This window comes from Eublepharis macularius, chromosome 11 (genome assembly GCF_028583425.1).
Source record: "Eublepharis macularius isolate TG4126 chromosome 11, MPM_Emac_v1.0, whole genome shotgun sequence".
NCBI classification, from domain to species: domain Eukaryota; kingdom Metazoa; phylum Chordata; class Lepidosauria; order Squamata; family Eublepharidae; genus Eublepharis; species Eublepharis macularius.
The window spans coordinates 41,344,482-41,367,494 of NC_072800.1; the positions used below are offsets into that span (position 1 = coordinate 41,344,482).

General features: G+C 41.1%; 1 pseudogene; it reads left to right on the plus strand.

Annotated features, from left to right (window-relative positions):
* The first annotated feature begins 22,211 nt into the window (after window positions 1-22,211).
* Window positions 22,212-22,616, plus strand: LOC129337917 (40S ribosomal protein S20-like; annotated as a pseudogene).
* The last annotated feature ends 397 nt before the right edge of the window (window positions 22,617-23,013 follow it).

A 23,013-nucleotide genomic window follows, 5' to 3' on the forward strand; every position in this document is an offset into this window, starting at 1 on the left:
TTGGTCCTAGATTATCATCTATACACTGTTATTAACTGTTCTTTGGAAATATAATCCTCTGACCCCTTTTTGTTTCCATTATATTTTTGTGTCACAAAGATGCGTGAAACAGGATAGACCCAGCCCTACAAGCTCCTGTCCTCAGTAGTCTACTAAGAAGAGTCTACTAAGTGGAAAATAGTAAAGAGTCTGGTAGCACCTTTAAGACTAACCAACTTTATTCTTGGATGCTGATGAAGAGAGCTATAGTTCTCAGAAGCTTATGCTACAATAAAGTTGGTTAGTCTTAAAGGTGCTACCAGACTCTTTACAGTTTTGCAACTACAGACTAACATGACTAACTCCTCTGCATCTACTAAGTGGAGAAAGCTATAGGTTATTACCAAAGTAGTGTCCTTGGCACCATGTGTAAAAATAGCCCATGACCAAGGCTCACATCCTAGACACTGTTGCTTTGAAATAAGTTCCTGTGAAATCAATGAGGTTTACTTTCAAACAAAGTCTTAAAGTGCAGGAGAGAATTGGGCGAGAGGGACTCTTCTTTATCACAGCAGCAAAAATACACTTTGTGATTTTTGTTCTTTTCTTGCCCCTTCTCTCTGGTTCATATTAGTAAACATATGCCTTGGAATTTTGAGCTATGTGGAAATACAGGGTGGTAAGCTGCTGTACTACAGCCCAACTCCGCTCACAACTTGAGTTCGATCCTGGCGGAAGCCGAGTTCAGGTAGCCAGCTCAAGCCTTCCATGCTCCCGAGGTCGGTAAAATGAGTATCCAGTTTCCTGGGGGTAAAGTGTAGATGACTGGGGAAGGCAATGGCAAACCACCCATAAAAAGTCTGCCAAGAAAACATTGTGATGCGACGTCCCCCCATGGGTCAGTAATGACTCAGTGCTTGCACAGGGGACTACCTTTACCTTTACCCTAAATTAATTAATATTGCCAATTCACTGAAGTTTTCACACTGTCCAGCATCTTATGAATAAAACATCTGCATTCAAACAAGATATAATTTTCTTGAAATCCCAAATACTTTAGTATTTTGACAATGGAAGAAAGGGTATGATAAGCATATTTTACTAATCAAAAGCAGAGACATTATAGGGAGACAAGTGGGCAGCCTGTAAAAGCCATTCTGCTGTTTTCACCTTTACTTCTACATCTTCCAGGTAAATTGACTGATATTTAATTTCATTGGACTTTTAGGAATGTTCTCTAAATGAAGGTTCAGAAAAAAATATAACATGGTTATCGTATTTTATGGTTATTACTGTGTACACATTAAATGTGAATTAATGCAATATAACAGTGTATTTCACATAAAAATACAGTGAATTTCACTGCTCTTGCTGACATAGCCAATGTATCAAAGTAATTATGGCTTACAAATCTTCAATAAGAGAGACTCGGTTACACTTTTGTTAAAAATCCCCCCCCCCCCCATTTTCTGAATTAGGTGGAAATAAATACATTGCTAAGCTTAATGCATTTTAACTAAGAGGACTTTAGAAAAAGGAGTATTTATGTTTCATTCCTATTTAATAGGTGCTGCCAAGGGAAAAGGACATATATTCATGCTGCTGAAAAGATGAGTCCTGACTTTGCACTTCTTCTGTTTTTAAAGTGCTCTGGGGTAATATTCTGGCAGCTTTGCTACCAATTTCATTGGGCGAAAATGTGGCTACAGGTGAGTTACAGACTTGAAGAATTATGCCTTCGCAGGGCTGACGCAGGTAAAAATATAGCGGAACAAGGAGAGGTAATAGAAAGAGATGACAACAGTACCATCTTAAGCACAGTAACATCAGTTTAAGGCCATTGATGTCAATGGGATTAGAAAGGAGTAAATTCTGCTTAGGATGGTGGTGTAAATCTCATAAAATATACCTGTATAACCTTATTTATATATATAGGCAAACACAGTATTTGCCTACTGGCTAATATTAAGACTATAGCAGGAGGGGAAATGTGTCCAGATGTCCAAAAAGGACTTGCAATTTTAAATACATGCCTAAATAATAATTCTTGGAGCTGCTTTGTTGTCTACAAGGCCTTCTGATCCTTTTTGATCAGCTTATGCTGCAGTTGCTAAAGAAGTAACTGTAGAAAGATGCAGTGCCTGAGATATGGGTCAGAGATTTAAAAATCATATGTTCCCCTTACTATTTGTTTTGTATAGTACAAGGTTGTGCTGGGCTTCGGGAGACAAAAATACATAAAAGACAAAAACTTTTTCTAGAACTGGAATGGCTAATTTGACATTATTTCAGTATGTTTGTCACATCCTCCCACAAAATAAGTAAGGTTGTTACTCAAAGATATTTTGACTAATTACATTATATGAGGTTTAATCATTCTGCTAGGTGAAAATGACTTGGGCTTTGTTCAGCCCGAGCTGACCTGAACTTGAAATAATTCCCAAATGTATGGATTATTTGGTCTAAGCTCCTGCAGAGGTGGGAGTCGCAGAGTGTGCAAGATCCTATGAGAATTAGTAGCACATGGAGGAAATTCCACAAGACCCTCCGGGCCTTTGTTTTAGCCCATGGTGGTGGTGCGATAGAGCACCTATGAATTTCCCAAGAATGAAGTAGTCTTTACAGACTGGGTAGTGTATGCCTCTCCGCAGCAGGCCACAACGTATGGCTTCGAGAATCTCAGAATTAGATTGATGTGCATATTACAGCTTCCTGCTGTTCTGTGGTGGAACCAGGCAAGCCAAGGTGCCTGTGTCCTGTGGCATTTAGGCATTGGCTGGGAAATATAACACAAGTTGTATAGGGTAGGGTCCCTACATAACACTAAAGAGATGTCCTACGAAGGGGCTCTAAGGGGGCAACTGATACATTGACCAAGCCCTCAGGAGGATGGTGATGGGGAAGAATAGTGTTTTATGCCACTTCTAGCCCCCAAACCAGCCCTCTTCCCTCAGTTACTCCAACAAATAGGTGAGAGAAGGTGCTGGTAGCAGTTGGGCTGTCAACAACACCCATTGTCCCCAGCCTATGCTGCATCAAGATCTGTAATCAATGAAGTTGTGTCCTGATTTTCCCTGCACAGTGTGTCTATGGGCCAAGCTAGAAGCAACGAATTACACTTGAATGGCAAGTGAACAGACATAGAGCCAAGCTACAAGTGACGCCTGACACAGGTTGGACATTTGTCAGCTTCCCTCAAGTTTTGATGGGAAATGTAGGCATCCTGGTCTTGCAGCTGTAATGGAGAGCCAAGCTGTAAAACCAGGACGCCTACATTTCCCATCAAAACTTGAGGGAAGCTGACAAGTATCCAACCTGTGTCAGGCGTCACTTGTAGCTTGGCTCTCACATGCATTCCTCCCTATTCACTTGTGCTCCACGTGGAGCACAAGTGGAGCACAATTGAATAGGGAGGAATACATGTGAGTCTGTTCGCTTGCCATTCAAGTGTAATTCGTCACTTCAAGCTTCGCCCTCAGTCATCCTTTTTTCCTCATACCCTTGGGCTACTCCAGGCACAATATGATGATGATGATGATGATGATGATGATGATGATTGTGATTAAAGCTATGCTTGTGAATTCCATAATTTAATTATTTTTTGTGTCAAGAAGTACTTTCTTTTGTCCATCCTAGAAGGAGGAGTCATTCCTTCAGGTGCAAAAAAGATGATGGGGAATCCTAAAATGGGACTTTCCCCTTCCAGATAAGCACGTGGATTAAAAATAATTAAAGGTATGATAAATGCTTACATTAAAAGGAGAGAGAGGTATGTGGTGAACACACATACTTCATGTGCAGAAGGTCCCAGGTTCAATGTCTGACATCTCCTGGCAGAGGCTTTTAGGAAACAGATGCTGCAAGAAGACCTTCTTGCCTGACTTGAAAGAGCCACTGCCAGACAGAGTAGACAATACAGAGCTCAGCGTACCAGTGATATGACTAAGTATAAGGCAGTTCCATATGTTCCAAACTAATTAATTTTTAAAAATTGGAAATCAACCCTTTATTCAATCAAAGGGTTTCTATAGATGAATGGCCAAATGTTGTGGACCAAATATGACAACCCCAAGAATAATGGCTCAGGCTAGCCCAATCCCATCAGATCTTGGAAGCTAAGCAGGGTTGGCCCTGGTTAGTACTTGGATTCCCAAGAAATCCAGGGTCTCTAAACAGGTGATGCCACCTCTGATTGTCTCTTGCATTGAAAAACCGTAAGTCAGATGCATCTTGTTAGCACTTTACATATACATATGTGCTATCTAATCACAACATACTTATGGTTACCCCAGCAAGGGGCTTTTGAGGCAAGTGAGAAGCAGAGGTTGTTTGCTGTTGCCTTCCTCTGCAGGGTCTTTCTTGGTGGTCTCCCATCCAAGTACTGACCCTGCTTAGGTTTCCGAGATCTGATGAGATCAGGCTATTCCATGCCACCTTTGCTGCCTGCCAGCATTGTATACTCACAAAAATAAGAAAATTGCATATATCCAACCACCTGTGGATTTTGCAGAGTAAGACTTTTCCTCTCCCCAGTTCTGCTGTGGCACACTGAGCCCACTGAAATTTTGTTCTTGGGGTCAGCATAGAGGTCTTCTGAGAGAGGAGGGAATTGGTGACAATTGCAACCTCCTCTTCAAAGATTGAAATGCTGTTCTTTTGGAGAAACTGCATCGTTTGGTATATGCCCATGTGTTCTCAGTCTCAATCTCACTGGATTCAGAATGATTTTTTATCTGGCTGTTTATTAATTTGCATATATGTCTCCTGTTGTCATTCTTCCTGGTTGATGACAGAGGCTCAAATGTACAAAGTGAATACTTAGGATAACATCTGGCATATTTTTCTTGAGTTTCTAAACTTTCCTTTGTCACTATGCTGCCTTAGAGATAATATATTATCCCATAGTCAGAACGAAGTACTAAAATTTACTGTACTTTCTAGTTAAAATCTCAACTCAAGGTTGTAATATCTATAAAAAATATTGCTGTGAGAATTGACGTCTTGATAAGGTTGTTCACCCACCTAAGCAGTCAGTAGAATAAATACTGGAAATGTTATCTTTTGTTATTTACACAAGGTGCAGCAAACATTGGTGACAAATACTTTTTATTTCCTTTTGATGGGATGCGTTTAACAATATATAATCATTATCAGTCAATACCGCTGTTGATAGTAAGTGTCAGGAAAGTTCTTTTTTTTTTCTTCTCATGGTGACCTTTAAATGCCATGCTCCCAAGTGATCCGGCAGAAAGAATATCCCTCATTTCAGTAGCCACTTCGAACAAATCAAAATCCGTGCGGGGATAAGGTTCGCACAAAGCTGCCTTGCATCTCCTGGAGGACTTTGACTGTTCTGCCACTATCAAAGATATTTTATATACTGAATTATGTCCAGTTATCAACAAAACATTTTATATAGCCATTATGTAATTTTAGATGTTATTATGATACAGCAGGGCACATCTGCTCGGTTTTGAGCAAATTATGTTGAAAGAAAAAATCTTTAATAACTAACATATTCTATAATAGCTTGTTTCATTACTTTTTGTAAATCACAGTCTTGGCCTGGAACACAATTGCTAACTAGAGTTCAGACAAAGCAATGAATAGAAATGTAAAATAGGTGGCTTCTCAGTAACTTATGTACAATCAGTATTACATTTAATTCAAGTTGAACTCTACAGTATATGTATATACACATACACACTTATAAATAGAAGATGTTTATATGTAAGGAACAGCAGATACTTATAAATACTGATGATCACAGTTTACTTGTTTTAACACAATCAAAAATTCTTGTGGAGTACCATATTTGCCTTTGCAGGTTATTTTAAAAGTAAATATAGGATGGATCCCATTGGTTGCAATTAGACCAATCAGCTCTAATCTCCTGAAGATATTTCCAAACAATTAACTACACAGGACATTACATTCTGGTTTTGCACTATGTAAGGCTGTTGACTTACCCAGGAAAAACAAATGACAGTGGCACTCAGTATGGTTTTTGGCCTCACCATTCCCGCATGGGAAGCCTAGGATAGTGACCCAATGATTTCACCAGCAACATGAGGGAAGATCTTTTTATTTTATTTATCTTTTATTGTGAACCTTCATCAGATACTAGAATATAATTGGAATATATAAACATTAGATACTAGAAACCTCATATGGTATTTCAGTAAACACCATACTAATAACAAGTTCCAAACATTTGAGGAGATATTTTTTAAAATGGGTCAGAAATAAAATGGAGTGAACTTGTCTTTCAGATTATCCAAAATGTTTTAATTTGGGAACTTTAGGCAGAGGAACAACTCCTTGAACCTATGATGAAAATAAAATGGACTTCCAGATGTTTCCGTAATTTTTTAAAAATATTCTGCTTATCTCAGTAAGAAAACAACATGAAGGGATCTGCAGGAGTATTTTTGTGCTTTAGGTTGTCCATACAAGTTACACAAGTACAAGCCAATGACGATAGTGTCCTGGGATATTTAGTTGTAATGCAGCACTTCTGTGAAGGTCATCACTTCTTTCTATCACAATGAGTGATTGACTCAACAAGAAGTTCATATTACAGCATGTACTTTCAAAAAATGATTCATGTTAATGGTAAGTCTCAGGGGATTGATGCCAAATAGAAGCAACAGAGCTAAAGCTTAAAAAATGATTTAGCAATATGGAAGCCTACTGAGCAAGAGCTCATGTAGACACGGCTGATGGTAAACATCAAAGAATAAATACAACTTGAAGTCATAAAACTGGAAAGACAATAAATCTGACAGTTCAGGACCTTTTGGGACGCAGATCATAAAAAATAAAATTACTTACGCAGGCATTCCTTGATTTTTGCCATACGTCTTTTATAGGGTAGCGAATGGAAGACATTTTCAAATTCTGACATGTTGGTGCAGCTTAAAAAGGTAATTGTGTCAGAAGTATCAGAAAATACTATGGAGGAAACATTGCTCTCCCACATTCTAATTCTGATCGTCTGTCATTATATGACGCTCAGTGGAAATTTAACTGCAACAAAATTGTACTTTAAATATTCTTGAGTTTTTCCAAAACATTGTTGTAAATAGTGAACTGACATTCAGGTTGGGGGAGGGGACAACTCATTGACCCTTTACAGCAGTCTAGTGATATTTACCTGCACTCAGCATTAGTCTGTCAAAGATCCAGTGTAGAAACTGCAGTAATAATTTCCATCACAGATTGAAGTAATTGACACATAAGGCTGGTGATTATGTAACTGGACCCACATGTCAGCATCCTGTGCATGTAGATTCATATCAGGGAGAAGTCTACACCAAATGTACTAATACTGACATGCTATTTTTCCAGATTCGTGGATGTTATATTTTTTATATAATGAAACATTCAAAACAACAAATGTATAATGTGAAATAGTACATGTAATGATTTTTTTCCCTTTTGTGTTTGCGTGACCTATATATTGCTGCCTCTCTGACTCCCTCCAAAGGTTTTCACCCCCACAAAGGCTTTTGCCTTAGATGTCCTTGGTTTAACTGGTAATTTAGGAAGGCTTGTTATAGATGGTAGCTTAATAGAATGGTCAGTATGTGATGGTGGTTGTGTGATAAAAAAGGGATCTTTTTTTCTTAAACAAAAGTACAATTTATTTATAACTATAGAAGAGTGATGGTTGCAGAGTTTTGATAAGCATATTGTTTTCAGAATAGTTCTTAAGCTTCATGGTTTCAAAAATAGTTACATGTTCTTAAAGGTGTATTCAGAGACTCAGTCACACAAACTAATTTTCCACAAAGAATTTCACTAACAGAATAAACTCTTCATATCCACACAGATATAGATTCACTCAGGCCTTTCCACATGGCTTATCTGATAAAATAAAATAATCTCTCTCTCAGATATACACAGACTGATCCAGGCGCACACTCAGTTTGCCTGACTTAGGTAAGGTAAAGGTAGTCCCCTGTGCAAGCACTGAGTCATTGCTGACCCATGGGGGGATGTCGCATCACGACATTTTCTTGGTAGACTTTATGAGGTGTTTTGCCATTGCCTTCCCCGGTCATCTACCCTTTACCCCCAGGAAACTGGGTACTCATTTGACCAACCTCAGAAGGATGGAAGGCTGAGTCAACCTTGTGCTGGCTACCTGAACCCGGCTTCCGCCAGGATCGAACTCAGGTCGTGACCAGAGCTTGGACTGCAGTACTGCAGCTTACCACTCTGCACCACGGGGCCTGACTTAGACAGAATAAAACTCCTTTTAGGCTTCCACACAGTTTGCCTGATTTAGTTAGAATAACCTTTCTCTGAGGCTGACTGAAAAAATTTCCCTTAGCTGTCGGAGGCAATTTATTTGTAGGAGGTAGGAGTGACAGCTAAGAAAGCGCAGAATTCCCTTAATTACTGTATATAGTGGTGTGGGTGGAGATCATTTTAATATTTATCATATCGCTTCAGTAAAAGCTGTTTTTGTATTACACAAGTCACAACAGATAATATAATCTTTATAGTCAGAAGATCTTATTATGTCTAAAGGGCAATTTTAGTGTGAAAATAAAAGCCCAGAATATTTATTTCAGCCATAGTTACTAGATCCTTGCCAGGTCTCCTAAAGCAGGGAGCAGGGGGCTGATTATAGGACTATCAGTTCCCTGCTCCCAGCCTTCACTCTTCGCCACCTTTCACCTAGCCAGTGTGGGGGGGAAGGTGTGGGAATTGGGCCAAGAAACTCCCAGAGTGCGCTCCCAAGCGCTTCAGAATGCTTCCGTGCCATGTCAAGAATGATTTCATTCCCAGTGTGAGGTGGAAGTGCAAGGGGGTCGATTGGTTAAAAATCAGCCCCTAACGCTAGATTACAGGCCAATTTTTACCAAATTGGTCCCTTGCACAGCCCATTGGTTCCGTGTCTCACCAGGAATTATGTCATTCCTGGTGTAACATGGAAGCATTCAGAAGTGCTGCTCCATTGTGCCCTCCAGCAACCTCCCCGTCCCCCACTTGGAGCTCCAGGGTCCTGGTAACCCTACGCTCCTGCCTGAAATTCTTTAAATGAAGATGTTTTGAGATTTAAACTACCAGCAATCTAAGATACTTCCTTGCTAAAATGTCACACTATGGCTGCGGATCTATTCTGGCTGAATTTGTGATGATCTCATTCAGGAATATATATTGCATTCAGGCCTGCATCACACAGTCGGGACACAGACAGCTATAGCAGCCCGTTACCAGCACATCAAGGTTCTGTTTTTCTGTTGCTTTGTGGCTGATTATTGCTAATAAGGCTTTAATTTTACAGTAAGTTCTGCACAACTAAATACATGATACAAAAGAAGAATCACCAGTAGGAATAAAGGATTTTTGATTTTTTCTGAAAAGTGTACATGTGGCCAATGTTAAACCTTACAGAAATCCCAACAGGTAGCAATTTTCTTCTTTCATTTTAGGTTTATTCTGTTACTATTCCCGTTCAATGTAAAGCTATTGGAAACAACCTGTAATTGAGTTGGGTGCACTGAGCACCTTGACCTTACTCCTCAGATTGTGGTCTGATGATATGCATCTTTTGCTTGCACTTGACCTTTGGTAGGAACATAATGCAGAAGTAGACTTTACAGGTTTTCCTTTGTACCTTTCAAAATGGCTTGATACGCTGCAATAAGCAGGTGATCATATTGATCTCCTTGCCATGAAAAGTGTATCAACATTCTTCTGGGTCCGTAGATGAAAAAGCCTTGCTCTAGAACATATTGTCATGTGATCTTAGGGTCAGTCCACAAATTACCTGTAACACTGTAAAATGTAAAGAGACTTCTCTGAATTATAAATTTTAAATTCAATCTCTACAATTCCTGCATATATAGGTATAGTTGAAGGCACAGTTAGAGGGAGGCTGAAATACTGATGACCCTATGCAGGACTAGATAGGCAAAGGACCAAAGGAAGTACCATTGGTACTATATTTCTTAATTTTGATGAGTTCTCTACACCTTTGAGGTTTTTAACGATTGAAGAAGAAAAAAACGGAATAAAACCAGTACAGTCTCTGCACAGTTCAGAGTTTTCTCTAAATGTAACCCATTATTTCCATACGAGTAAAGGGAACAAGTCTGAGTAACATGGGATGGACCCAGTAATGGGATGTAACCTTGACTTAATAAGAAAGTATGGCTCACCAATAAAGAAACTAAGGAGTATAAAGCAAGATAACCTTTCTAGAAATCTAGAATAACTGAGTTCAATATCAGTGCTTTATTGGAATTCATGAAACTTTCCAGTTCATTGGTAGTATTAGGTTTCAATTTCAGCAGCTGTGAAAGAGCTAAAATCACCAGCCATCAGAAGACCTGAAAAATGATTCCCCAGTTTATTCTGATATGACATGTATTTTAGCTATAATTATTTTATCAATGGCAAGCATTGGATTGGAGAAATCCTATTTTTTGAAATGTGAATTTTCCACAAAGCTCAGCAATTCTTTTTTTCAGTCAAGTGGATGTATAAATTTAGCACCTCTACTAAAATCTTGCTCACTTTCTTGAAAATCTTGTGATCTGATCTACATCTATTAAGCTATAAAAATCAAGCTACTGATTTAGCAATCTGGCTGCAATTCTTGTTAAGTCTGCTAACCTAATAAGATAGTCTAAGAAAGTCCTGATTCATAGTCTGTTCCTCGAAATCACTAAATTTGCTAAAGTATTTTTCTTGAAATAATTCTTGTGAGCATAAGCAAGAAGAGTATCAGTAGTATTACTGTACTTTCTATTACAATCTTGCCTCCACATTCTTTAACGGGTGGACAAATTGTGTGTGCGCGGTACAGAATGTTCTTAGTCAGAAAATACTGAATTTTGTGTGCTCAGAAAGCATGATATACATGCAATGGAAATACTGCTTCGATGAAAGACGTATGAAACCATATCAACAAAAGAGTTACAACTAGGATTTTGCACATGAAATAATTATTGCATCTTCTTCAGTAAGTCATATGGTTTCTCATTCTGTGTTGAGCTGATGAGAAACGGCAGTTTGCCCTGGGACACAAAACCTTTACAGTTTCTCTGAAACTGAAGAAGTTTTTGTTTATGGGTGCATGTGATATGGTTTTTTTAAGCATTTGAAAGTGATAATAGACTACAATAGAAGGCTCATATGTTAAACTGTGACTCACATCATTCAATATTGCACTAGAGTAATGCTATGTGTAGCATCAGGGCTCATTTTTAGGGGGAACGCACAGGAACACAGTTCCAGCAGTTCCCTAAAGAGGTCACATGACAGATGCCCCCGCCCACCTGACTCTCAGCCATTTTGGGCCCGTTTCAGCCTGGATTGGGGCCGAAACGGCCCAGATCGCGCCTCTGATGGGTGGTGGATCACTCTCCCACTCAGCAGCAGCCCGATCCTGACCATTTTAGGCCCCTTTTCAGCCCCTTTTTGCCATTTTGGGCCCAATTTCGGCCCTGAATGGCCAGGATTGGGTCCGAAACACCCAGGATAGGTGATGTCAGGGGGTGTGGCATATGCAAATCAGTCATGCTAGTGACACACTTCTGGTGATGTCAAGGGGCATGGCATATGCTAATGAGTTATGCTAATGAGTTATGCTAATTAGTTCCTCCAGCTCTTTTTCTAGGAAATGACCCCTGTGTAGCATCACCTGTCTCCTGATTTGTTTTGCTATAATGCAACAACAGCACAGTCTCCGATGACATACTAATTAAGACTAATGGTCCAAGCTACGGTCCACTGCAGTTACAGGAAAAGTTCTGCTTTGGTACTGCAAAGGCCTTTGGTACTGGAAGGTCTTGCACAAAACTCAACTTCCAGCGTAAAAGAGGTGCATTGACTAGTGTTGAATGCACCACATAGATACATCTGACAAAGTGGTCTTTGGCCTACATAGGGTCACATCATAATGAATTTGGTAATCTTTGTGCCATAGGATCTTTTGGTATATAGAAAGAGGTTTCTAAAGCTTGTTCACTGGCTTTAATGCTTCTTTGTGATTGCTTGAAATGTGGCAAGAAGAGGAAATGGTATTTGGCAAATCAGATCTCCATTGTGGGTCCAATGCAGCAGTCTCTGTATGAAGACTGAAGCATTCACACTGGCTCTAAATAGAGAAAGGAAAGGAAATGACCATCTGATGGACTGGTGGCTGTTTCTGCTTCCTGTAAGACAGCATATTGACACTGGGAAAAAATGGTCAAGTCAGTAGATACATTGTGGAAAATTTTACTGTCTTGATCTTCAGCAGCCCATTTCCCTATTCCAGTCTCTTAAAGGAATTTTTGTTGATTTTTTAAAAAAATGATTACACAGAAATGAAAGGAAGCTTCAAAGAACAATAGCAAGTAGACATGAGCACGAACCAAAAAAACCCCAAACCACCTGATTTGTGGTTCACTGCTATTCCACGAACCAGGAACCAGGAACTTCCATGAACTTTGACCAATTTACGAATTGGTTCGTGGTTCATAGTTCGTGGAATTCAAGCACCCAGCGCCAGCTTCTGAAGCTGGTGTGGGGTGTTTGAAACTGACAGCCCCCTTCTCCTGTTGCCCCAAAGCGTCAGGAGAAGTCTGTCAGTTTCAAGACACCCTGCACAGGCTTCATCAGATCGGGTGAAGCCTGTGAGGGGCATGTGAAACTGACAGCCCTGTTCTCTTGTCCCCCGAGTGGCAGGAGAACAGGAGCTGTCAGTTTGACACACCCCACGCTGGCCTCAGCCCATGGGCTGAACTCGGTGCTGGGTCTGTCAAACTGACAGCTGTCATTCTCCTCCCACTCAGGCAGCAGAACAGGGCTATCAGTGTCACTCACCCTGCACCAGCTGAACCCTAGGAGGAGAATGACAGCTGTCAGTTTGACATACCCTGCGCCGGGAACCCTGCACGGGGTCTGTCAAACTGATAGCTCTTGTTCTGTAGCCTGAGCAGAAGGAGAACGGGAGCTGTCAGTTTGACAGACCCCACGTGGGGTTCCTGGAGCAGGGTCTGTCAAACTGACAGCTGTCATTCTCCTCCTGCTCAGGGTACGAGAGAACAGGGCTGTCAGTTTCACTGACCCCGCGTGGGGTTCAGCCCATCAGCTGAACCCAGTGCAGGGTGAGTGAAACTGACAGCCTGTTCTCCTGTCCCCTGAGTGGCAGGAGAATGAGGGAGGTGTCAGCTTTACTCACCCTGCGCTGGCCTCAGCCCATGGGCTAAACCCGGCGTGGGGTATGTCAAACTGACAGCTGTCATTCTCCTCCCATTTGGGTGGCAAAACAGGGCTGTCAGTTTTACTCACCCCGCACTGGGTTCAGCCAATGGGCTGAAGCCGGAGCGGGTGTGTGAAACTGACAGCCCCCTTCTCCTGCCACTCACCGGTGGCAAGAGAAGGTGGCTGTCAACTTCACACACCCTGCACCAACTTCAGCCCTCTTCTCCTGCCGCTCACTGGCAGCAGGGGAATGGGGCTCTCAGTTTCACATACCACTCAGCAATGCCAGCCTGTCTGGATCAGGAACTGCTCACAAATCGCACAAACCCAGCCAAAAAAGTCGTAGGGGTTCATTAACATGCAGTCACACAAACTGCGTGTTAACGAACCACCAATCAGCCAGGCTCGTGCATTTTTTTGGGTTCGTATTGCAGTTCGTGCCCACCTCTAGTAGCGAGTGATTGAGTGATGTGCATTTTGATCTCTGAATATGTAAGCAAAGCTTTGTAGAGTTGTGCGCTGTTGTTGGTCTCTAGAATATAGCAGAATAACTTGTTTAAGACTGATATTTTCATGAGAATTGTTACTCCATGTTTACTCTCCTGAGATAACTACCCCTGACCATATAAAAAAATCCAGAATGTTTCAGCTATATTCATCGTTCATAGGTTACTCCTTATTTTTAAATAAAACTTTTGAGATTTACCAGTCTGCTATAATAACTTTAGTATACAGGGATAGAAAATAACCAAGAGTCTTAATTTCTCCTAGGTTGCTTAATTCTCTTTCAGATGAATTCAGCCTCAGTTCTCTTGGGCATGTAAACAAATCAAATGTTGCTTGAGGATTGTTATCCCCAGATAACTAATTGCATAAACAAGCCCTAAGACAAGCTAGAAAGGAAAACCTTTTGAGTGCATCTGTGTATGTGACAACCAAGCCAGATTACAGTGAAGCAGCCAACGCGTTCTGTATGAACTAAAGGCAGTGCCTGCTGTGCTGTATCTTTTCACAGTTCCACAATCTCAGCATTTCAATTTATTGTACAATAATTAGATAGCATTGTTGGTTGAAATAAAGGAATCAGCGCCCAGTAATTACTTCACTGTAAAATGTAATGAGTTTTCGAGTACTGGCTTACTGTAAAAATTGCACTGTAATAAATAGAATGCAGTTTTCCAACAATAAACTAGCAGTGAATTCTCTTAGTGTATTTCTTCATGAAACATGTTTATGTGATAGTCTTCCAATTTTATGGCTGAAGTTTATCACTATAAGGTGCATTTCATGACAGCCGAATAACTACATTCAGTTAGACTTGTCACCATGTGCCTTCAGTATCAAGACACATGCTGATTGTATCAAATACTGTTGACTGTCTTAGTGCCGCAAATAGAAAAGATGATTACATTGTTCCTTTTAGATGTGATGTAATATTATTCACATTGCAAGGAAGTGAAGGTCAAGGTTGTCTAAGGAACACAGGATGGATTGGCTGCTGAAAGCTTCATAATGCGTTGATAACACACTAATAGACTCAGAACTGGTTTTACATGGATGTTTCTGTGATTCCTTATACAAGAGGAAACATTTAGGTATTTCTGAACACAAAGTAGGTCACACTACTTTGATCTGGGCAAAGAGAACCATATTATTGCAATGAACATGTATTTGCAATAGAAATAGTGCATTAGTGAAATTTTTAGCACAGAAATTAGCACCAAGAAAGTTCTCTTACAAAGATGAGTGGAAGGGCATAAGTGACTAGCTAATATGAAACAATAGGAAACAGTGAGATTCCCCAACCCCCAGAGTCCTTTTCAGGCTAATATCATGATCCCAAAATAGAAAGTGCCATTTTCATATAATCTGATTTTAAGATAAATAAAAGCAGTGGGTGTTTATCCTGTATTGTTAATGCCAAAACTACAGCAAGCTGGAACATAATACAGAGAAGAAGAAATGGCAATATTTCCAAAACATTGCCGTACAGAAAAAAAAGTAAAACCTCATTTTTCCCATGCTCAGTTAACAAAACAGAACTGAAATTATGTTCACATTTGCTTATTGTCAAAGGAAGACTTTTCCTTCAATGAGCCCCTTCAGGGTTATAATTCATTTCTTTTTACTGAAGTTGTTATTCAGAGCCAAAACATTTTGTGAGACACAATGGTATGTGGTTAGTGTGTGTTGGGCTAGGATCTGGAAGACCCAGGCCCAGCTCTTCGCAGCTATGAAGCTTGCTGGGTGAACTTGGACCAGTCCCTGATTCTCAGCCTAATGAACTCACAGATTGGATGTGAGGATAAAAGGAAGGTGCAAAGAACAGTGTACGCTGCCCTGAGTTTCTAAGGGATTGCAATAAAAATGCGACCGATTATGCTGAAGGCATTTTAGCTATCCTTATTGCCTGCCGGTGGGGCTAATTACAGCTCAGGCCTCAGTGAGAAAATCATACAGGAGAAAGGGTTAAAGCCTTCCTCTTACTCACAAAGGTGCTAATCCTAACCAGGGGTTCCTGTGCCTGCTTTTTGTCATTATAAAATACCACCGAAAGTTTAAAGTGCTATCCTAAGTTGATTTAGAATCTTCTAAGCCCACTCACAGAAATTTTTAAAAAGATGTAACTCTGCTTAGGGTAGCACTGTAACAGTCAGGGCCAGATCTAGGGGGGGGGGCAAAGGGGGTAGCCTGCCCCCAGCGCCGCCAAAGAGGGGGCGCCGGGCACGGCTGCCAGCCACTGGGAGTGTGCAATGGCTTGCCGTGCAGGAGGCTGAGTGCAGGGTTGGGAGGACCTCGCCTGCTCCACCGATGGGGCGGCTGGCTTGCCGTGCATGCAGGACCTCCCAGCCCTGTGCTCAGCCACCCACGCAGCAAGCCAGCTGCCCATGCCACCACCTCCAGCTCCGCAGCACACTGGGCGCTGGGGCAGCCGACTTGCTGCACAGGCGGCACAGGGCAGTGGGGCAGGCAAACTGCGTGGAGGGCCTCCTAGCCCTGTGCTCAGCCGCCCACTGTCAGGTTCTGATTGTGTTTAAGCCAAAGAGACTCCATTTTAATCTTGTCAGTATATTAAGTGTTTCTTTTGCAGGTGGCAAGCCTTTCGATGAAAGCTTACAGAGAGAAGAGGAATGTTGTGTCTACATATATCTGCCTTTCCGACACCCTTGAGAAACTTTCACTTTCTCACCCTCGGGCCGATTGTTTTGAGAACTGAGGGGGAGGATGGGGCCTGCAGAGAACTGCTTATTCTGTACTTCAGCTTTTGCTTGGCATTCGTAACAATTTTCAAGTTCAGCTAAGATCCGTGTATCTTGGAATGTGTACTCTATTGGTTGTTTATCTCCAGTAAAGCCTTTTGAAATCAATGGACTTTTGTCTTATTACAAGAGGCAGGCTGAGTTGCAACTTTTAGCAAGCCACAGTCTGACACCCACATGGCAAGCCGGCCACCCCAGCGCGCACATGCGCCACCGCTGCCAGCTCCACAGCGAACCAGGTGCTTGGGTGGCCAGCTTGCTGTGCGGGTGGCACACCTCCCACCCCTGTGGGATGACATCATGGAAGTGATGTCATGACGCAGCGCCAGGAACACATGTGTGCATGGAGGCTGGAGCAAGGGTTGCACCAGGTGCCGGCAACCCTAGATCCAGCCCTGGTATCAGTGACATTCTAAGAATACTTTCCTTGGAGTAAGTTTCACTGAATAGACCTGAGTAGGATTCTGATTTGCTTAGGCTAGCTCTGTTAGATGCAGATATCTTGTTAAATGTGTATTTACCCTGTGACAGGATAGAGTCGGGGCAAGAACACCAGGTTTTATGGAGGGATAGATTTGATGAACACACCACACAGTTCCCATAAAGGAATGGGGGAAACTCTTTCTAGCCTTTTACACCATTGCACTTAAAATCTTGGTTGTTTTTCCTGATAGCAACACATTGTTAGTTGAATCAAAGGGAGAATGTTATTTTAGCTTTATGCCAGGTTTATTTCAAAATTCTTGCTCTTTCTGGAAAACTGGTAGCTGGACTGTTGTACTTTAAAAGAAAAGGCCCAAGAGGAAATACAAACTCACCACTCTAATGCTTAGGGCAAACTTATCGTGATCAAACATTCACATTTATAGCATAACAAGGCAACATTTTGCCTGCTGTTTAGCATTCTGCGTGTTCTTCCCTCTGTTGCCTATCTCGCCACACTCCCTGGATCATATAATGCACAGTCCCGCTTACTGAACACACCTAATATTATTTCCTGAATTTGCTATAACTATTCAAATGGAGGGCTGAAAAAGAAAAATTGCCTTTCATTGTGAAGTCTTAAAACAAAACAAAAGGCACCATATTGCCACTTTAGGGACCCATTTGTTGCCTGCTGATGCTATTACACATGTCATTTCAGGCCTGCAGTTAGCCATAAACCACATCTTTTCTTTATTTTTTTTCCCAGAGAGAAATGGATGCCTGAAGGGAAACAAGAATGGAAAGCATCCTTAAAATGACTGATTTACAGTTGGTAAGGAGATACAATATGAAAATCATAGCCTTCTCATTGTGAGCGTCACGTTCTTAGCTCACTCAGAGCTCCTGAATTACAAGAGGCCCACAGGCCATCTGGTTGGATAAGGCTGTATGGCATGAAAGCTTATTGTGTGGGAGAGCTGGGAATAACATCCTGTTTTTGTATACCAAGAAATAAAAATGAGGACATCATCATATGCCACAAGCTCCTCTTCAGGTACTTCTTATGAGGCTGAAGATCACTAGTTCTTCAGAGATTTACATTGCAACTCATGGAGGTTTAAGAAAAAGGTCTTTCCTCCTCCATACAACATTTAAGAGGTGCCAAAATGCACTTCTTTGTGGCTGGAAGATGGGGGCCTACAGAGCCAGTGGGGAGGCGCAGTGCAGGGGAACCCCCCTACGGCTTCCTGCCACCTTTGTGGCAGCTGTGGGGCCACAGAGCTGGCGGGGACTGAGGTGCAGCACAGGGGAGCTCCCCCCACATGGCCTTCCTGCCGCCTCCATGTATTTATTTTTACAATGAGGGTCTGTTGCTAGACTATTTATAAAACATATCAATTAAAAATGATGCACAAAAATATAAAAACATCACAATTAAAATGCAAGCAAAAATAATGCAGTAATTTAAAAAACATGCAAATCTGTAACAAGTGCTACAAAATGTAACAAAATATCAGCCTTGAGACAAGGTACTGGTTACCTTTCATACAAAACAGGTTACTAGGAAGTGGAGGAGGGAATAGTTCAAGTTTGCCATATTCTGGCAAGCCACTAGAACTGCTTATTTCTGAAAACAGAAACAAGATTTGCATGATTGGAGGAAGGATCTCATGGCGTTGACTTCCAATGATAAGTGTTCTCTTAAGGGTCTCTATCCCAAGCACAAAATTGTAAGTGAATGTGAATCAGCTTCAATAAAAGTAAGTTTTGTTTTTACAATATACTGGGTTGAAAAGTGTCTCTCGACACCATTCCATGCTTTCCTGACTGTGCAACTCTGCATTAACTAACTCATATCCCCAATAATGAGATCAAACAGGATATGATATTGCAAGCTTGGAATCAGAATAGAAACAATAACAATGTTTTTTCATCAACAGTTATTAACAGGGCAATCCTAAGAACATTTTCCTGACTGTAAACCCTATGAGGAGAAGGCTGTAGTTCAGCAGTAGAACATCAGCTTGGTACACAAAAGGTCTCAACATCTCCAGTTAAATTGATCAGGTAGCAGGTGATGTGAAAGGCCCCTGCCCTGGAGAGCTGCTGCCAGTTTGAGTAGACAATACTGATGAGTAGAGTTGCTTCAGCAGCAACTGCCACCACAACATGACTGAAGATAAGCTGTATGTATGCAAGAAAATAATACGTTAATTTAAAAAGGCATCCTGTTAAACAGAGTTTCTGCCTGAAATGCTGAAGAGATATTATTGGAATTATGTGTGACCTTACTCTATGATCTTTTGCGATTGGCTCCGCCTCTTCTGACAGCCACTTTGGTCATTGCACCCACCATCCAGTGTCAGAATACCAAAGGTACCCACAGAGTCAAAAAGGTTGAGGACCCCTGACGTAATTAATGATAAAAGCAATGCCACAGATAGTTACACAGTACTAAGGCCTGTGCTTTACATATCTCTGCATAAATGTTACATTTAAAACAAAATCAAAAATTGTTACCCCAATACAAACATATAACTTATTATTGAAGATTATGGTCTCTTTTGATGGTTCTGGAAAAATAAGTGTTTGCTGTTCGTTACCAAGCTTTGTTACCGTTTAAGAGTCCAGTTGAAACGTTGTTGTCACATAATTGCCTTGGAATATTCATCCATTCATCTAATTAAGATAGACAACAGTACTCTATTACATGTCACCAGGGCTTTTTTTCTGGGAAAAGAGGTGGTGGAACTCAGTGGGTTGCCCTCGGAGAAAATGGTCACATGGCTGGTGGCCCCGCCCCCTGATCTCCAGACAGAGGGGAGTTTAGATTGCCCACGCGCAATCTAAACTCCCCTCTGTCTGGAGATCAGGGGGCAGGGCCACCAGCCATGTGACCATTTTCAAGAGGTTCTGGAACTCCGTTCTCCCACATTCCAGCTGAAAAAAAGCCCTGCATGGCACATGCTCATGTAAGGCATGGGTATCCTGCTTCTTGCACCCTCAGGCAGTTCAAGTTACAACAGTATCATTATTACCACCTCGAATGGTACAGATCCCACGCCACTTCTTGCCAGAAAGCTCCCAGATTGCTTTTCTCTTGTAGTCTGCCCAGCTTACCTCAGGTATTTTCCAGCTCTTGGGCCCAATTGCCTGGCCATTTGATAACATCCATAGTTGAATGTTAGCTGAGAGAACTTGGTTGAAAACACTTTGACAGGATACTGAGCTGTGTGGTACTCCAATAATAACACATCTTTCATTTACTAATTAAAATATTTTTGCTCTGCTATTTGGTACAGAGTGTCCCCCAAGGCAGCTCACCAGGATCTAAAATCCATAAATTACAGTGGGTTGGATCCAGACTATGTTTTCTTTCAGTGAAATAGAACTTCCTTACTTCTCTTGTTCCACTGCAACCTACCGATCTCCACAAAAATGCTGCTCCTGAGGAACAACATGAGGGGTTTCTCCAGCAGGAGGGGCAAATCAGTGGAAAAGGCCAATTTACTGCGAATCCAACCCAATACAATATACTACACAGAATAATATAACAGCAATGTAACAGTTCAGGAAGAAGCTACACTCACAAAAACAGACTTAGCCTTAGGCTAAGGCAAAAGCTTAGCAAGTAGCAACAAACAACAAGGATATTTTATCAGCCTCCTTAAAGCTATAACGGAGGGGACCATATGCGCTTCATGGGGGAGAGCATTGCCCCATCTTGGTGCCATCACCATGTTGCCACCTGACAAACCTCCAATAATGCTGGCACACAAAACGGGGTCTCTCCAGATTATCTCCATGTCTTGTACATTCAGATTGCTGTTATTCAGGTTATCCTGGTCCCAATATGCCAGACAATAAAATTCACTAATTCTTTTTTTCAGTTTTTGGACTTTAAAAGACATTGAAGTTTTAGCTTCTGAGTCCTGTCCCCCTGTTATCTACTGGTGCTTTGGCTGCTTTTTTATTTTGTTGTTGTTGTTTCTCAGTGTTTTACCCATATAATCGTAATGTTCTATTAGCACCTTCCTTGTGTAGAATATAAAACAATTCTGCCAAAAAAAATTGCTGTGAAGAGGAATGCTAAACCAGCCCTCCTGAGGCGTATACATGAATTCCCCTGACAAACACTTGAGAAATGCTGCACTAATCCTGATGAATAGAGACCTTCATGGTTTTTATGTCCCTTTAACTTACAATTTTCCCCATTTCACTGGTTGTGACTTACAGACAACAAGTAAATTGACTATAATAGAACTTGGTTTTATGTAGCGCCTTTCACACTCATGGAATCCCAAAGCTATTTAAAAAGTAATGGGTTGTTCAGTGATTGTGTAGATGAATATAGCACCCATCATGTGCTCACCAACGCTCAAAGTGCCTTGAGACAAACAAAGCTATTAAGAATTGAGACATTGGGATCGTCTAATCTTTTAAAAATTTGATGAGATTTGATAGGATTTGATTTACCTTTGGAGAGCTATAAAATCTGATTAGTCCTAACCAAGGATAGAGTCAGCATGTTGCTGTGGCACACAAGATAGGGAATTCAGAGTGTAGGATATGAATCTTAGTTTGTTTATTAAGCAATGTATTGGTGTGTTTCCAAAAATGGGATGCTGATGACTTCATAGGGATGATATAAATATCAACATTAATTGCAAAGAACGGTGCTTACTTTTGGGAAAATCCTAGGTAATAAGATTAAGAAGTAGCCAAACCCCATCAAAATGCTATGAACATAATGGTTTAACATTGCAAAGCTCTAAGACAGGAAGATATTCGGGTGGTATGGTACAGGAACATACCTCTGCCTCTGTTTGATGTGTGAGAAATATATGACTGGATCATGACATAAAACCATAAAAATATGTGGGAAATTTTTAAAATATGCATGGATCTCCCACATCTCATAGTAACTCACTGAATTGTGATTCATTATTAAAAAGTATTGTAGCCACTGGCCACTATTTATATATATTGTGCATTGGGTTTGACAGACACACAATGCAAGTCATATCTTGATGTGCTAATCATCAAGTGAAGAATGTGCATTTGTGAGCTCTCTAGCTGTCAATCATTAAGTCTGTGCTTGGTGGGCCAATGTAGTACTGTGGTCCATTGTTCTTGGTTTTTCCATGGGGCTATGGGCACTTGACAGCAGAGGTCTGTGCTGTTGTCTGACTCCCTTCTTACTCAAATCTTGTCTACCTCTTGATTGGTTCAGCAGACCAAATGTTCCTCTCTCGTGCCCAGATGGTGTTGTTCTCTTCTGACTCACTACTGTTCCTTGGGCCTTGTTTGTTCTAGCCAGGAATAAGTTGGTCAGGAAGGCTTCAGGGCAGCCATGGCATTTAAAGACACTGGCAAAGCACCTGTAGAACAGGAAGTAGCAACTCATCAAATCAGGATTACCTTGACAAGTCGCACTGTATAGTCACTTGAGAAAGTCTGTGCAGATTTTATCAGAGGTGCAAAAGTGAAAAAACCTAAAAGTGAAAGGACCTGTTTGCATGCCTACCAAGACTCTGCAAATCTCTGTAAGGAAAACACTATGTGGTGAAGGTTCCAAGACTTGGGATCATTTCCAAATGCGTATTCACAAGCGTCTCATCGATCTGCACAGTCCGTCAGAGATTGTCAAGCAGATAACTTCCATCAGTTTTGAGCCTGGCGTAGATGCTGAAGTTACTATTGCTGATGCCTAAATGATTGTCAGCTGTTTCAATAAAAGTTGTTAAATGCTTTAAAAAAAAGACCAAGTGTTGACTCTTTCCCATCCTAAACATCCAGCCAGATTGCAAGGGCTAGTACATAGACCAGGTATCTCATAAGCTATTGTGAGTTATTAGGAGCTTTCTCAGTATAGCTTATGCATCCCTTACAAGAACCCAGGAACAGATTTCAAAAAAGGGTCTGTTTTAGGCTCTCTCTTTTTTTAACGCCATTTTTGTTCCATACGATTTTTCTCAGTGCTGCTTAGCTGATCGCTTCATTTCTGCTGTTGCTCGTAATCCATGTTCTCTTTTCAAAACAGAACAAAACCTGGTAACATGCCAAGGGGGTGGGTAGCTCAGGATATTTTTCATTATGTAATTCTCATTAAATAAAAGGTTGCTGATCCCTGACGTAG